Consider the following 15,301-nt stretch of genomic DNA (forward strand, 5'->3'; position numbering starts at 1 on the left):
TTTCCACTGTGTTGGCGCTAGTTTGGATGGTGTGTGCACGGGCGTGGGTGAGTGTGTAAAACCCGGCGTTTTCTTAAAGGTGTGGAGTTGACGCCAACCGACCACCCGTCCCGAGGAGCGGGCTTTACTCTGTTTATTCCGCCCTGGCGTGGCGGGGACTATTCCGCGCGCCCTTAGGCAGCCGGACATCACTTAAGAGTTGGGGTTCTCAAAGTAAGTGAAGAACCTGGTGCTTTGGCAGAGTCCAAAATCCGCCTGAGAACTTGGGTACTAGAGAGTTAGGTGGCAAGGAAAGGTGACTGGAAATTGCACCCCATTTATCTGGCACCTTCCACGGAGGCTAGTCTAATAAATGGGGGGGGGGGCGGTGGCGGGAAAGGCGGGAGGAAAGGAGGGAGGGAAACACCCTCCTCCTCTTTGAGTAACTGCACCTCAGCTTGAGATTTGGGTATGTTTTTACCTGTATTTCTAAAAACCACCACCGCACTCCCCGCACCAACCACTCCACTGCCTCGACTTCCATGAGAAGCCGCTACTGAGGCCAAAGACAAGAGGGGAAGACGGAGGAGCGGGGTGGGGGAAGACAAATAAATGAAAGCGCGCGCGAGCGAGGGGGGCCGGGGAGAGGAGCGAGCGCCCGGGACTAGCGACGGCGGCAGGTTCAATTAGCTAAACAAAGAAATCATGGCGGATTGTTTACATTTGGCAGCGCCTGGGCCGCGCGACCGCCGGCCCCCAGCCGCCGCGGCCCTCGAGGAGTCGGCGAGCTGCCCCCGCGCCCCGGCCTGGTAAGTGACGCCGCCGCCCCACGCGCCGCCCCCGCCGCCACCCCGCCCCCCCCGGCCTCCGCCCCCCGCCCCTCCCCCGCCGCCCCAGCCCCCTCCTCCGGCCCGCGGCGCAGCTGGGCTCCGCGGAGATTTCGGCGACGCGGCGGCTGGGGTCCTCGGCGCCGCTGGTGCAGCCGCCGCCGGGAAGGGATGGAGAGAGTCGGGGAGGGAGCTGCAGAGCCGCGTGCAGAGCTGGACCCCCTCCTCTGGTCCGTGGCCCCCGGGGTCAGGCCCTCCCTCGCGGGGCGCGCTCGCCCAGCCACGCCGCCTCCCGGACCGAGGAGGACCGAGGCGGAGCGCGCCGCAGCCAGGGAGGTGGGGCCCGGCCGTGACCCCGCGGCAGGCGCGGTGCGGAGGGCGGGGTGGCAGCTCGGAGCCCGGCCCCAGCCTTCCCGCCTCTGGTCCAGCGGCCTCTGACGAGGACTCGCTCCCTCTCTCCTGCTCCCCCTCCTTTCCTGCTCCCGTCCTTGCATCCCTCAGGCTGGCCCTAAGGTTGAGCACCTGCGCCCCGGGGGTCGCCTCCAAAGGTTGACCTTGCCAGAGCCCCCGAAGTCTGTGAGAGCTTTCCCAAAGGCTGAACCTTTCCTCATCTTTTTGGCCCCGGGGTTCGCTTTTTTCCCTTAGGAAGAAACTGTTGTTCCTACAGAGGCTTTTAGCTGCCTTTGTGCTGAGCTTGGCACGGTGATACCAGGCGGTTGGCTAATGACAGGGGAGGAAAACAAAGGCAACAAATAGGGGAAGAAGTAGAGGGCAATGTCACCCACAACACAGGGAGTCTATTTTCCTAGCGAAGATGGTTTCCTTTGCAGGAATCCTTCGAGCATCATTGGCATGAAAATGACTTATTTCCTTTGTAGAGAGAAAAAACAAATCCTACGTCTCAAATTAATCTCAATTTTTCCTTCCATAAAACTTTTTTCTTTTTTAATGTTTAGTGCATATTTAGTAGTGTGCCCTTTTTTCCTCTTCTGTTTTCCAGAACCTCAGTTAATATATCTTAGTCTGTGTCCTATTTGGGGGGAAATCACAGCCAGGCCTGTCAGAGCAAGACTAGAGTTGGTGGTATTTAAGTAACTTTGCCACAGGCTTGGCTGGGGACCAGGGCAACGGAACCAAGTCTTGCATATGTCTGAATCTCAGATATCACATGGCTAACAGGTTGCTAATGGACATTGTAATTTGTAGTTCAGTGAACTGCTTTATCACCTGAGAAAGAAAATTATGCTGTTAAAAAAAAACGCACAAAAACTTGTGTTATTGTGGCAATTTTATCTTTTCTATACAAATATGATTCAGGTGAATGAATATTTGTTTCATAATTTTGGTTATACCCTCTCAGAGGCCCATCTGGAATAAGGTATACTTCTCTTTTTCTCTCCTTCCCCTTAAAAGTAGCAAACACAAGGTAACTGTCTCACTTATTAGATTCAACTAAATTATATCTATTTTTGCTTATTAATTACCAAAGCAACTTTCTATATAACCTACTGCATCTTTAATAAAGCAAAACTTACTTTATTATTTGGCAGGCATAGCCCTACATCTTGCCAACTGTCTCCTCAGTTCCTTTTGATCCATTGACATTTCAAAAACTAAGATTTAGTCACAGAGCAGAATAGGAATGAAAATAGGTGTCAAGCCTTAACTAACTCAGAAACCCAGAACTTCTGGTGTCAGAAGTTCCCACTGAAGACCCTACATGTCTATTTTCATGGTTGTGTGAACTTCAGGAAAAAAAAAAAAAAAAAAAGTTGATACATCCCTAAAGAGCTTCTACCCAGACACTTAACTCACCAGTTAGCTTGAGATTCCATTACTCAGTAACCCACGCACATTCTGATAAATGGATTTTATGTGGACTCCCTCCCCAAACCAGGTCAGAGATCATAATCATGGAAGGAAGTGAATTGGCCTCCAAAGTGACTTTAACAGAAGCAGAAAGCTCAGTCTTTGGTTATAGATCTTGCTGACCCATTAAGGGTCAGTAAATTAGTAAACTGTACTTGAGTTGACACTTCTGATCCCAGCTTAATGGGTTGATTAACTGATGGCTGCTCTCTTCATTATGGGCTATTAGCACGTTGTTAAACCTGAACTTAAGAGTAAGAAGTTGTTTTTATGTTTACTCTTTGGTTCCCAAGGTTAATCAGTATTCATCATGGCCTTAAAATTTGGTAACTAAAGAGGTTAAATAAACTCTTTTGTAGAGAAAAGAAAGCTCAGTATTATAACTACATATGACTTTGGGATGCAAAATCTTATCTGAAGATGCATAAAAGTATTCAATTAGGAACACCATCTCCAATGGGAGAAATACATATAAGCATTAAGGATTTAACATTAACATCCTTTTCATTCATAGCTGATCCTCTTATTCTTCTGTGTGCATTTGAATGACTGTCAAACTTAATGATATTTAGAATGTTAATGATGGTTTGTGTAAATTGCTGGCTAGGAATAGATAGCTCTTTGTAGTCAGTGCCTAAGCCTAGACGTTGCCTTTCAGGAAGTGTGAATCTTGGGCCCCAGGGAGGCACACATTTGTGATCAATATATGTTAGAAATCAGTCTTTATACTGTATTATTAAGTCCCTGGCCTATTTCTTCTTTCTTGGCCTTCCTGAAACTTGTAGAACATTCAAAGGTAGTTGGAATCCTGGTGTAATGGGTATCATCAGTGATTACTCTCACCGTTTGCTAGTCAACATGTCAATAATGCTGGGAAACCTGCTTTAAATATTTGCAAAATGTATACTCCCAATCATACAATAGATCAGGAGTTGTATAGATTGTTTTCTTCCTATGGAACTTTATTCAAAACTCAGTCTATTCTATCAGCTAGGTCACAGAAAGAGCAGTAATTTCCAGTAGAGGTTTTTAAGTTGATTAATTGGTAAGCCTTTATTAAAATGAATGCAAAAAAAATAATCAAACTCAAGAAGTATACCACAGGAAAATATAGGAGAATTAGGACATTTTTATATTTCTAAAATTGCTGCTAAGAAGAGTGTCAGGAAGGCCGGAGAGGTTCAGAAACAAAGAACTGATTGCCAGAATGAGAGGCCACTTAATCTGGCAAAGAGATCACTGATGATGTTGGGTGGGTTGTGTTGATTGAAAGGTTAAAGTGAGAGGCAAGATTGTTGGAGGCCAAAGAGGAAGACGACAGTGAGAAAGTTGTAGTAGATAATTTTAAAGAAAAATGTTTCAGGATGTTGTTCTTGAAAGGCACTATGACTGGCAAATCCTCAGTTCATAGGACCAAGTCTAAGAAAATAGGATCTTAGAAACAAAATTAAAACAGCATTACGTACATTAAAAACTCCACAGCAAATAAAAGCTGTGAAAGGCACCTGCCTTCCAAACCAGCTACGTTTGTCAGCATTAAAAGCCTGTACCCACAGGTAAATCCTCTTGAATTATCTTTGTTTTAGTTGTCTGGGGACACATGGCTCCAGGATTGTGGTCCGCCAAGGCAGACGGTCCCCAAGCTCTAGGGTACACAGATTATTTTTGGATTTAAAGTGTTTGAACCCATTCTTACTTGAAATTCAGTGTCTTTTGCACTTGTTCTTGTTTCATTTCCTTAAGCTCTGGCAAAATGCTTTTGTAACCGTATAGCCTTTCTACAAATTATCTTGGTATTTAGGGGAAGTTATTTTTTGTCCACGCCCCCACCACCCCCAGCCAGAGGGATGTGCATCTGGGGTCATATCTGCAGAATCAGAGGATGTGCTGTGAGAAGGTCTTTCTTTGCAACACCAGACTACACAGTCCACCAGAGAGCACAGTGACATTTATTGTCCTGTCCTGCCACTTAAGAGATTGAACTGAATCTATAATGTATAAAATGGCTTTAAACTTGTAATGTGTACATATGAAATGACATATGTAAAATTTGTTTGGCAAGAGCTGATTTGATTATGAATGGTATATTGTGAGAAAGGGACAAATAAAAGGAAAACATTTGGCTGTATTAGATGACAATCTGCAGATAATTTGTTTTAAAAAATGATTTCATTAAGGTGGCTTTGAGGTATGCTATGTGTTTGGAGCAGGAGTTGAGGGGCAATCAGCAGGGGCTGCTAAGAATCAGAGGCCGTGGAAAACAAGGTGGGGCAGCCGAAAGGATCTCCAGCCCACCTTAGAGGAAACAGCATGTGAACAGCCAAGGCCATGGAATGAGGCTAGCCCAAATCTGTGGAATCTGTGTCAAGTGAAGGCAGGGTTTTAAAGAGGCAGCAGCTTCCAGGTGTGTATATCACAGAGTTCTGTGCCAGTCAGAAAAGCTAGTGGAAGCAATCTCTTGGGGTAAGAGGTTTACAGTTCTTCCCTGCAAGGCTGAAGTCCCAGCGTTGTTACGACTTGGCTCCAATAGTTCTAGCATATAAGCCAGAAGGCAGGAAGAAGATGAGTTGGAAAGATAGGTAGGTTCCATATGAAGGTTAGGTAGAGGTGTGGGTATTTCCCCAGAACTCTTTGTATAGGGGCAGCAGACCCAACCCTCTTGCCAAATCCAGCTCACTAGTGGCTTATAGAGTTTTAAATATTCTGTTGTGTCACTGTTGTGCGTGTTATGTGGGGAGGGTTGAGGACTGAGTGTGGCTGCAAAGACTGCAGGACAGAATAGGGAAAAAAATGAATTGATAAAGATGGAGTAACTCAATGAGACTGTAGGATTGCAATATAATAAAGCATTCAGAATATAATATACCAAAGGTGTAGGGTCTGTAAGAAAAAACCATATGCTCCAATAAACCATGTGTCTAGGAGTATATATTTCCAACAATTGGAAGTTACTTAAGCTTGCTCTGAATTAATGTGTCAGAATTCTGTATCAAGCCCTTATGTGTGTTGCCACAACTCAACGAAAATTTTAGATTCAAAGAATATTCTCATACAACGCATTTGTTGCAGAGCCATCTTTTCTGAATGAACCTTTCTAAATATAGCACAGGTGAAACTGAGCACTGGAAAGAGTGAGTTTGACAATGGCATGTTATTAACAATTGCCATAGTCACCTCTAAACCAATACACTTTGAAAATTTTATCTTCTGTGTGTATTGCATATCATTTAACTGATTAACTCCCGGGCTAAAAAATAAAACAGAACGAATATCACACATCCTTCCCGTCTCATGCTCATAATTAGTTGAAGAATGATGTATACATACAAGAGGCTCTGTGGATCTCTAAGAATATCACAAAATCAGGACACACACACAGAGCACTCAACACTGAGCATTTAGACCAACATTTCCTGAAAATCTTGTCTTCTGTTTCATTTTGCTTTTTATGACTGCCTCAAGTTTTTGTAGTCTAACCTAAGAATAACGTATTAGTTTTCTATTGCTATTATTAAAAAATTACTACAAACGTCATGGTTTAAGGTAACACAAATTTATCATTTTTCTAGTTCTGTAGGTCAGAACTCTGACAGAGGTGACACTGGGCTAAAATCAAGGTCTCAGCAGGATTGCATTCCTTACTAAGGATTCTGGGGGAAAATCCATTCTTTGGCCTTTTCCAGCTTCTAAAGGCCACTGACATTCCTTGGATCGTGACCCACTTCCTCCATCTTCAAAGTCAGAAATGTTGTATCTTTCTGACCATTCCTCCATGGTCACATCCCCCTCTATTCACTTGGGCACAGTTCTCTGCTTTGTAGGAGCAGTGTGATTTGATTGGCACACCTGGATCATCTCCCCAGTCTCACGGCCTTTAATTAACCTTAATGACATTTTACAAAAAGTCTCTTTTGCCACAGAAGGTATCACATTCACAGATTCCGAGGATCATGATGTGGACATCTTTTCGGGTGGGAGATTATTCTGCCTTATTTTCAATTCTGCTCTTCTTTCTAACTGTTAATTTAGGTTCTTCCAGAAGCAGATGCCAAGGCCAGGATCCCAGACAACAAGTTTATGTGGGAGTGATACCAAGAAATGCTGTCGGGGAGTAGGGAAAGGAGATAAGGAATTTAAAAAAGACAAGAAATGGTGTGTTATTAAGCGAGTTGCCACTGGGAAATTGCAGTTTAATCCCATTGAGGGTAATTCTAAGGGATAGTGTAGAACTCACCATCATCTAATAGAGCAGTGAATTATTCTAAATCCGCAGCTTTAGCCTTCAAATCCCTGTCTTTATTGGTTCAGACAGCTTCTGAGGGTATTCTGTCTGGTACTTCTGGCTTATCCTGCATGTGGGCTAAATATATTTCTCCATCCAGGTTGAAGACCTGAAGAAGCATTCATAAGTACTCAGAGCAAGCAGGGTTCAGTGTAAAGTGAGTGCCAGAGGTTTATGTATGGGGCTCCAAAGGGTACCTCTTAGATTTAATCTATCCCTAAATTCTGTGTTGTGCTCAGTCATGTCCAACTCTTTGTGACCCCATGGACTGTAGCCCGCCAGGCTCCTCTGTCCATGGGATTTTCCAGGCAAGAATACTGGAGTGGGTTGCCATTTCCTTCTCCAATCCCTAAATTCTACTTTTGATTATTCCTCCATAATTTCCCTGACACTTTCCTCTTTCTTCCTCTCTATTGCTATGATTCAGATTGATTTCTCTGTATCACTCTACTGGTTGGTTTTTTCCACCGCAAGTTCTATACCACCCAATCTGTGCTATGGGTATGACTTCAAAATTTGTTTTGCTGCAAACATGACTTCTGTTGTGTTTCTTAGACAAGCAAGTAAGCAAAAACCTTCATCGATTTCCTGTCATCTACAGGAAAATTTGAAGTGAAAAATCCTGTCTAGCCTTCAAGTACTTCCATTTTGGCCCTGTATTAACTTATCTTTGTCAAATCTTATACTTACATCAGTTAATGTTTATCAACTGTACCCCATCCCTGGAGAGCAGGAGAAAGTGAAAGTGAAAGTGTTAGTTACTCAGCTGTGTAGGACTCTTTGTGACTCCATGGGTTGTAGCCTGCCCAGACTTCTCTGCCTATGGAATTCTCCAGGCAAGAATACTGGAATGGGTTGATATTTAGGACTAACCCATTTTACCTGTGTTTTGTCTTTGTCCATAGTTCTTGGGCTTCCCAGGTGGCACAGTGGTAAAGAAACCGCCTTCCAATGCAGGAGATGCCAGTTCGATCCCTGGGTCAGGAAGATCCCCTGGAGAAGGAAACGGCAACCCACTCTAGTATCCTTGCCTGGGAAATCCCATGGACAGAGGAGCCTGGCGGGCTACAGTCCATTGGGTCACAAAGAGTCCAAGAGGACTAAGCAACTGAGCACAGCAACATGTCCTCAGTCCTTGCGATCTAAACCTGGATGATGTGAAACTTGATGCCTAACCCAAGCCAAGCACTCTTGTTGCATTACTTTCCTTACTTGTCTTACTACTATTGGAGGGCCCATCTTCTGCTTTCCTTTCTTTATGTTCTTGGTCATAGCGTTTCTGTTCTGGACTAATGATCTAATCCCAGCCCATCCTTCAAGGAGAAGGTAATGGCACCCCACTCCAGTACCTTTGCCTGGAAAATCCCATGGATGGAGGAGCCTGGTGGGCTGCAGTCCTTGGGGTCGATAAGAGTCGGACAAGACTGAGCAACTTCACTTTCACTTTTCACTTTCATGCATTGGAGAAGGAAATAGCAACCTACTCCACTGTTCTTGACTGGAGAATCCCAGGGATGGGGGAGCCTGGTGGGGTGCCTTCTATGGGGTCGCACAGAGTCCGACACAACTGAAGCTACTTAACAGTGGCGGCGGCAGTAGCAGCGGCAGCATCCTAAGCCTACTATTAGCCTGTCCCAGCTGGAAGTGAGGAATCTCTCTTCTCTGAACTCTTTAAAGCTATTGTTTTAGCTTTTATTATTTTTGTTCATAATTTTAGCTATCTTTTCATAGAATGTAAGTCTGATCTTCTCAGGCAGGTTCTTGGGCCTTTAAAAATAACAAGACATCGTATATTTTTGCCTCTCAAATCCTAAAATGTTTGGGTTATTGTATGTACTCTTTAGCTATTTGTTGACATTTGTTAAACATAAATAATTTTTTTTTTGAAGTATGAGGGACACATTTTGACAAAAGTGAACTGGGGAAAAAAAGGTCAGTATTTTAGTGACAAAAGCCGCTGCTGTGCTGCAAAAAATTCATGACTTGAGTTGAATGATAAAAGGACCTAATTCTTTCTTACTTCAAGCAAGCAAATTAAAAAAAAAAGTAAAGTCACTGAAAGGTTTGAAACTAGGATACGTTAAAAGTACAGACTAGAAGTTTGAAATGTTTCCCTCTCTTCTTAACCTAGCCCAAAAAGACAGGGTGAAGATTACAAAGCATCTTTTCCTTTTTGAAAACTGAAGTACAGTTAAGAAGTGTTTGGGCTTTTCAATTAAAATTTTTCAAACTTAGAAACTAAATGAAAAAGGACTTAGGATATGACTGCATCTGCAAAGCAAAATGTCCAGTGGTTTCTTGGATGTTGGTTCTTCTATTTTTCATTGGGAAAAAAAAAATCCCTGTTTTCATTTGATCTTTTAAGTCAAGGGGGTGACTGCAAAAAGCTGGGTGTGAGGATTCCTTAAGATATCAGCAGAGTTTTCTTCTGTACACAATTATACATAACAGGGCTCATGTTTTATGCTGTTGTTTTAATGTTGGAAATTGTATTTCACAGTGACTTTCATCTGGCCTTTTGGACCAAGAATGGCATCATAGTACTGCCAACAGAAGAGAATAAATGCTTCTGGCAGGGGCCCATCCTTTGCTTGTCTCAGACCTCATTAACACCAATCAGTTGAGCTGATAGGCAACACATACAAGTATCATCCTTTAGGAGTTCTCAGTCCTAGGAGATGAAAAATACAAATGCCTGGGCCCTGCCTGCAGCAATTTTGAGGTAATAGTTTTGGGCTGTGCTTTGGGTATCAGCGTTCTGAAATTAGCTCCAGGTGCAGAGTTCCAAGGAATAGCAAGAAGAGATAAGAAAGCCTTCTTTAGCGATCAATGCAAAGAAATAGAGGAAAACAACAGAATGGGAAAGACTAGGGATCTCTTCAAGAAAATCAGAGATACCAAAGGAACATTTCATGCAAAGATGAGCTCGATAAAGGACAGAAATGGTATGGACCTAACAGAAGCAGAAGATATTAAGAAGAGATGGCAAGAATACACAGAAGAAATGTACAAAAAAGATCTTCATGACCCAGATAATCACGATGGTGTGATCACTGACCTAGAGCCAGACATCCTGGAATGTGGAGTCAAGTGGGCCTTAGAAAGCATCACTACAAACAAAGCTAGTGGAGGTGATAGAATTCCAGTTGAGCTATTCCAAATCCTGAAAGATGATGCTGTGAAAGTGCTGCACTCAATATGCCAGCAAATTTGGAAAACTCAGCAGTGGCCACAGGACTGGAAAAGGTCAGTTTTCATTCCAATCCCAAAGAAAGGCAATGCCAAAGAATGCTCAAACTACCGCACAATTGCACTCATCTCACATGCTAGTAAAGTAATGCTAAAAATTCTTCAAGCCAGGCTTCAGCAGTATGTGAACTGTGAACTTCCTGATGTTCAAGCTGGTTTTAGAAAAGGCAGAGGAACCAGAGATCAAATTGCCAACATCCACTGTATCATGGAAAAAGCAAAAGAGTTCCAGAAAAACATCTATTTCTGCTTTAATGACTATGCTAAAGCCTTTGACTGTGTAGATCACAATAAACTGTGGAAAATTCTGAAAGAGATGGGAATACCAGACCACCTGATCTGCCTCTTGAGAAATTTGTATGCAGGTCAGGAAGCAATAGTTAGAACTGGACATGGAACAACAGACTGGTTCCAAATAGGAAAAGGAGTACATCAAGGCTGTATATTGTCACCCTGTTTATTTAACTTATATACAGAGTACATCATGAGAAACGCTGGACTGGAAGAAGCACAAGCTGGAATCAAGATTGCCAGGAGAAATATCAATAACCTCGGATATGCAGGTGACACCACCCTTATGGTAGAAAGTGAAGAGGAACTCAAAAGCCTGTTGATGAAAGTGAAAGAGGAGAGTGAAAAAGTTGGCTTAAAGCTCAACATTCAGAAAACGAAGATCATGGCATCCGGTCCCACCACTTCATGGGAAATAGATGGGGAAACAGTGGAAACAGTGTCAGACTTTATTTTGGGGGGGCTCCAAAATCACTGCAGATGGTGATTGCAGCCATGAAATTAAAAGACGCTTACTCCTTGGAAGGAAAGTTATGACCAACCTAGATAGCATATTCAAAAGCAGAGACATTACTTTGCCAACAAATGTTCGTCTAGTCAAGGCTATGGTTTTTCCTGTGGTCATGTATGGATGTGAGAGTTGGACTGTGAAGAAGGCTGAGCGCCGAAGAATTGATGCTTTTGAACTGTGGTGTTGGAGAAGACTCTTGAGAGTCCCTTGGACTGCAAGGAGATCCAACCAGTCCATCCTAAAGGAGATCAGCCCTGGGATTTATTTGGAAGGAATGATGCGGAAGCTGAAACTCCAGTACTTTGGCCACCTCATGCGAAGAGTTGACTCATTGGAAAAGACCCTGATGCTGGGAGGGATTGGGGGCAGGAGGAGAAGGGGACAACAGAGGATGAGATGGCTGGATGGCATCACTGACTCGATGGACATGAGTCTGAGTGAACTCTGGGAGTTGGTGATGGACAAGGAGGCCTGGCGTGCTGCGATTCATGGGGTGGCAAAGAGTCGGACACGACTGAGCGTCTGATCTGATCTGATCTGATCCTAAGGAGCAGACAACTGAGTCACTGCTCTAGTCCCTGTCTACTTCTGCAGGCTGACAAAAAAAAAAAAAAAAATCTTGTGGACTACAGAGTTTTTAGATAACCTAGAAATCATCTACTGTCCTTTCTCAAGCAGTTTACTAATTGAGCAGACAGATGGCAGTATTAAGAGGAATGACTCCTTCCCATACAGCAAAATCAGAGCTGAGCTTCAGCTCTGCTCACTTCTAGGCCATAGTCCTTCCCTACTTAAAGTGGAATCCAGCAGAATTTGTTAGAAATGCAAAATCTCAAGCCCTACCCCGACCTCCTCAATCAGAGTCTGCTTGTTTTAAAACAATTTCCCCAGGTGGTTGGTACTCACATTCCTGTGAGAAACGCTCATCTTAACCACTGCTTACCTGCCACCTCTGAGAGTCTGGAGTTTCATTTACCTCTGTAACTTCAACATCTAGCACAATACCTGGAACTTGGAAGATAACTATTTGTTAAATTTTGGCTTCCTTTTTGCTATAAAATATGTTAGACATACACTTTTATTAAATAATTTATTATTTGAATACATGAACTTTATACTTTCTCTATACTGTTTAGCATTTCATCTTTATGAGCGTTTATTGAGTACCTGCTATGTTTTAGGCACTGCAAATGCAAAGGTGGATGAGATACTTTTTAGGAGCTCACTGTCTAGTTGAGGACACGATAGGGACAATCAACAGATGTGATGATACTGAGGGGAAGGGCCACGATGGAAATACTATGGCATGAGAGCCCTCAGTGTTTGCGATGGGAACAGGGAGAAAGAACATTGGGTCTGGGTTTTGGGGGTAGTCTTGGATGGTCTTTGGGGTGGCCTAGAGGTTTTAAGAGTAAATGAAAGCAAAGTTGACTCTGGACAGTAGTCAGGGGTCAGCCAGGTATTGGAGGTGTAGGGATGTAGGGAGCACTATTCAAAGGGCATTACAAGGAGATGGAGCACCCCCACTCAAAGGCTCAGAATAGAGGCACTTTTACCTTGTGTGTCAAAATAAAGGGAAAACTACATTTAAGAATGGCTGCTCTTGGGACTTCCCTGGTGGTCCAGTGGCTAAGACTCTGTACTCTCAATGCAAGGGGCCCGGGTTTGATCCCTGGTCAGGAAACTGGATCCTACATGCGGCAGCTAAGAGTTTGCATGCCACAATGAAGACCCAGTGAAGCCAAATAAGTAAATTTTAAAAAATGTATATTTTTTTTTCTAAAAAATAACAGCTGCTCTTGATAATCCAATGGAGGGAACTGTAGTAGATACTGGAGGTGGGGTGCAGAGAAGGTGGCCAAAGGATTGGAGTTTCAGCTTCAGCATCAGTCCTTCCAATGAATATTCAGGACTGATTTCCTTTAGGATTGACTGGTTGTATCTCCTTGCAGTCCAAGGGACTCTTAAGAGTCTTTTCCAACACCACAGTTCAAAGGCATCAATTCTTCAGCACTCAGCTTTCTGTATAGTCCAACTTTCACATCCATATATGACTATTGGGAAAACCATAGCTTTGACTAGATGGACCTTTGTTGGCAAAGGAGCTCTTGTAATGGTGTTCTTTTGGTCTGTATTCTCAAAATGTCTAATGTTCAAAATTGGCGATAAATTGTTGGCCGGTCCAATCCAGACAGAATCACCCAATTTCAATACCTTCAAATATCTTCCCTTTTCAAATAAGACTGTAGGTTAGAAATCTTTGACTGTGGTTCGAATAAGACCTGTGCCATCCGATACAGTAACTTCCAGCCACATGTGGCCATGGGGTGCTTGAAATGTGGTTAGTCTAAATTGAGTTGTGTGGTAAGAATAAAATAGACACCAGTTTTGAAGATTTATTACCAAAAGATTGTGAAATCTCAATAATATTTTGTATTGATCACATGTTGAAATGCTAATATTTTGGATACACTTGGGGTTAAAGAAAATGTATTTTTAAAATAATTTCGCCTGCTTTTCACTTTTAAAAATGTATCTCCTAGAAATTTTCAACTGATACAGATATATGACTCACATTATATTTCTGTGGGCAGAATTGGCTAGACTATTCCAACCTGAGGATGCTAGCAAATAATTGTTTCTCACTTATACCGTAGAGCATGCTCCTAAGTCCATTTGTGGCTCCAGATGACTTGGGAATGGTTTTAGCTTTAAAGTTGTAGAGACACAGCTTTTCAATGGTGGTGACAAACTGGGATAAAGTCGGATGACTAATAGGCAAAATTTTGCCTTTATTGAATATTTAAAATTTTTTTCATTTTAGGATATCTTTTAAACATCACTGCAGTTATTTTTATTTCATGGCTATGCAGGTTTGTGACTCGTCTAACTCTTTCCTTCAAATGCCTGAGTAAAATGCCTTTGTCAAATGCACCCTCTCTAATCTGTGTTATTTGACATACACTAGGTAGGACAGAACTTTAGGTCCTGTTTTCACTTCAGTGGAGATGCGAAAGTTCCAGTTAATGAGAGCGTTGCGTAAGTGTTTGTGTTTCAAGAAAAAAAAAAAAAAAGGCTCCCTGAATATGCCTTAAAGCTTTAGATATTCTGTGCAGGGAATAAAGTGACATGCTCAAATTAACTTTGGCCAGACAGATCCACATGATATGAATATAAATGTTCAAGTCTTGCTCAAATTAAAGTTCTTGGTATCAAGGGGAGCTCTTTCTCACTAGTCAAAATCACTGGATCTCACTCTTCTGTTGGAACGAATTGTACATGATTTGCATTGAACTCAAGTATGAGATTTTATTCACTATACTTATTTTAATACATTTTAAAAGGGAACTTCTTCAGTGATCTAAAACTTTCAGTGCACATTTCTCTTCTCTGGGTTTTGAGAACTTCAAAAATCTTTCTACTTTTTCGCCAATGGTTATGTGGTTAATTGGAAAGAGTATGTAAAGAGGCTAGAATTTGAGTCTTGAAATCAGCTGAAAGGTTTCCATGGCTTATATTCTGGTGATCAGAAGCAGGTCAATTAACCAAAAAAATAACTTTTTAAAGCACCTATTCCTTGAGTTGTTATTTCTCCAAAAATAACCTCTCTGAAAGTCAGTTCACCAAAATCCACTTTCCCTATTGAGCAATTCATGAAATGATCAGTTTGCCAAATCACTAATTCAACAAAGCTTTCCTTCTATTAAGCTTTCCTGAAGTTTATGGCAAATCCTGTTGTATAAGGTGATTGCAGCAACTCTGGGGATATTTTAGTTTTAGTGTTAAACTCTTCTTAGATTTCATTTTTGCTGCAGCAGTTTTATGTTAACTAGTTGATAGGCACTGACTAAAATTCAGTGTGGGCTTCTGGTTTCCTGAGTGTTGATCTCAGACTTTTGGAATTATAATGACTGTATTTCAAGTCACACTGTTGTGCTTGTCTTCAAGACCTTTGATAAATCAGGAGGACAAGGTAAGTTTCTGTCATTTTTAATCTGGCCCACTCCCTTTTCTACTTTTTTGGCTCATAGATTGATAAAGCAAATGAAATAGATGGCTTAATATCCCAAACATTTAAAAAGTATCTGAAATGTGAAACATACAGGAAATGACAGCTGATACGGACCTGTGAATGTACTGCATAGCTACAGGGCTTATGGCTAAGGCAAAATAAAATTTTAAAAACTTAAAATTAAGACTAAATACTAAACTAAAATTTTAAGATATAACTTAGTGCCGTTAAACTATCCTGTGCAACTCAATTTGCTAAAAACCTTATAAAATTCAGAAAGG

General features: G+C 42.2%; 1 long non-coding RNA gene across 6 annotated transcripts in view; it reads left to right on the top strand.

The window, feature by feature from the left end:
* Window positions 1-336: 336 nt before the first annotated feature.
* Window positions 337-15,301, top strand: part of LOC113901227 — a 688,350-nt gene continuing 673,385 nt past the window's right edge. The window contains exon 1 of one of the 6 annotated variants that reach the window (XR_003513357.1): window positions 337-788. This is a non-coding gene — a long non-coding RNA (uncharacterized LOC113901227). The remainder of the gene's footprint in view (window positions 789-15,301) is intronic. The other 5 variants (XR_003513358.1, XR_003513361.1, XR_003513356.1 and 2 more) reach the window with 5 other exon arrangements.

This window comes from Bos indicus x Bos taurus, chromosome 11, assembly GCF_003369695.1.
Source record: "Bos indicus x Bos taurus breed Angus x Brahman F1 hybrid chromosome 11, Bos_hybrid_MaternalHap_v2.0, whole genome shotgun sequence".
Classification (NCBI taxonomy): domain Eukaryota; kingdom Metazoa; phylum Chordata; class Mammalia; order Artiodactyla; family Bovidae; genus Bos; species Bos indicus x Bos taurus.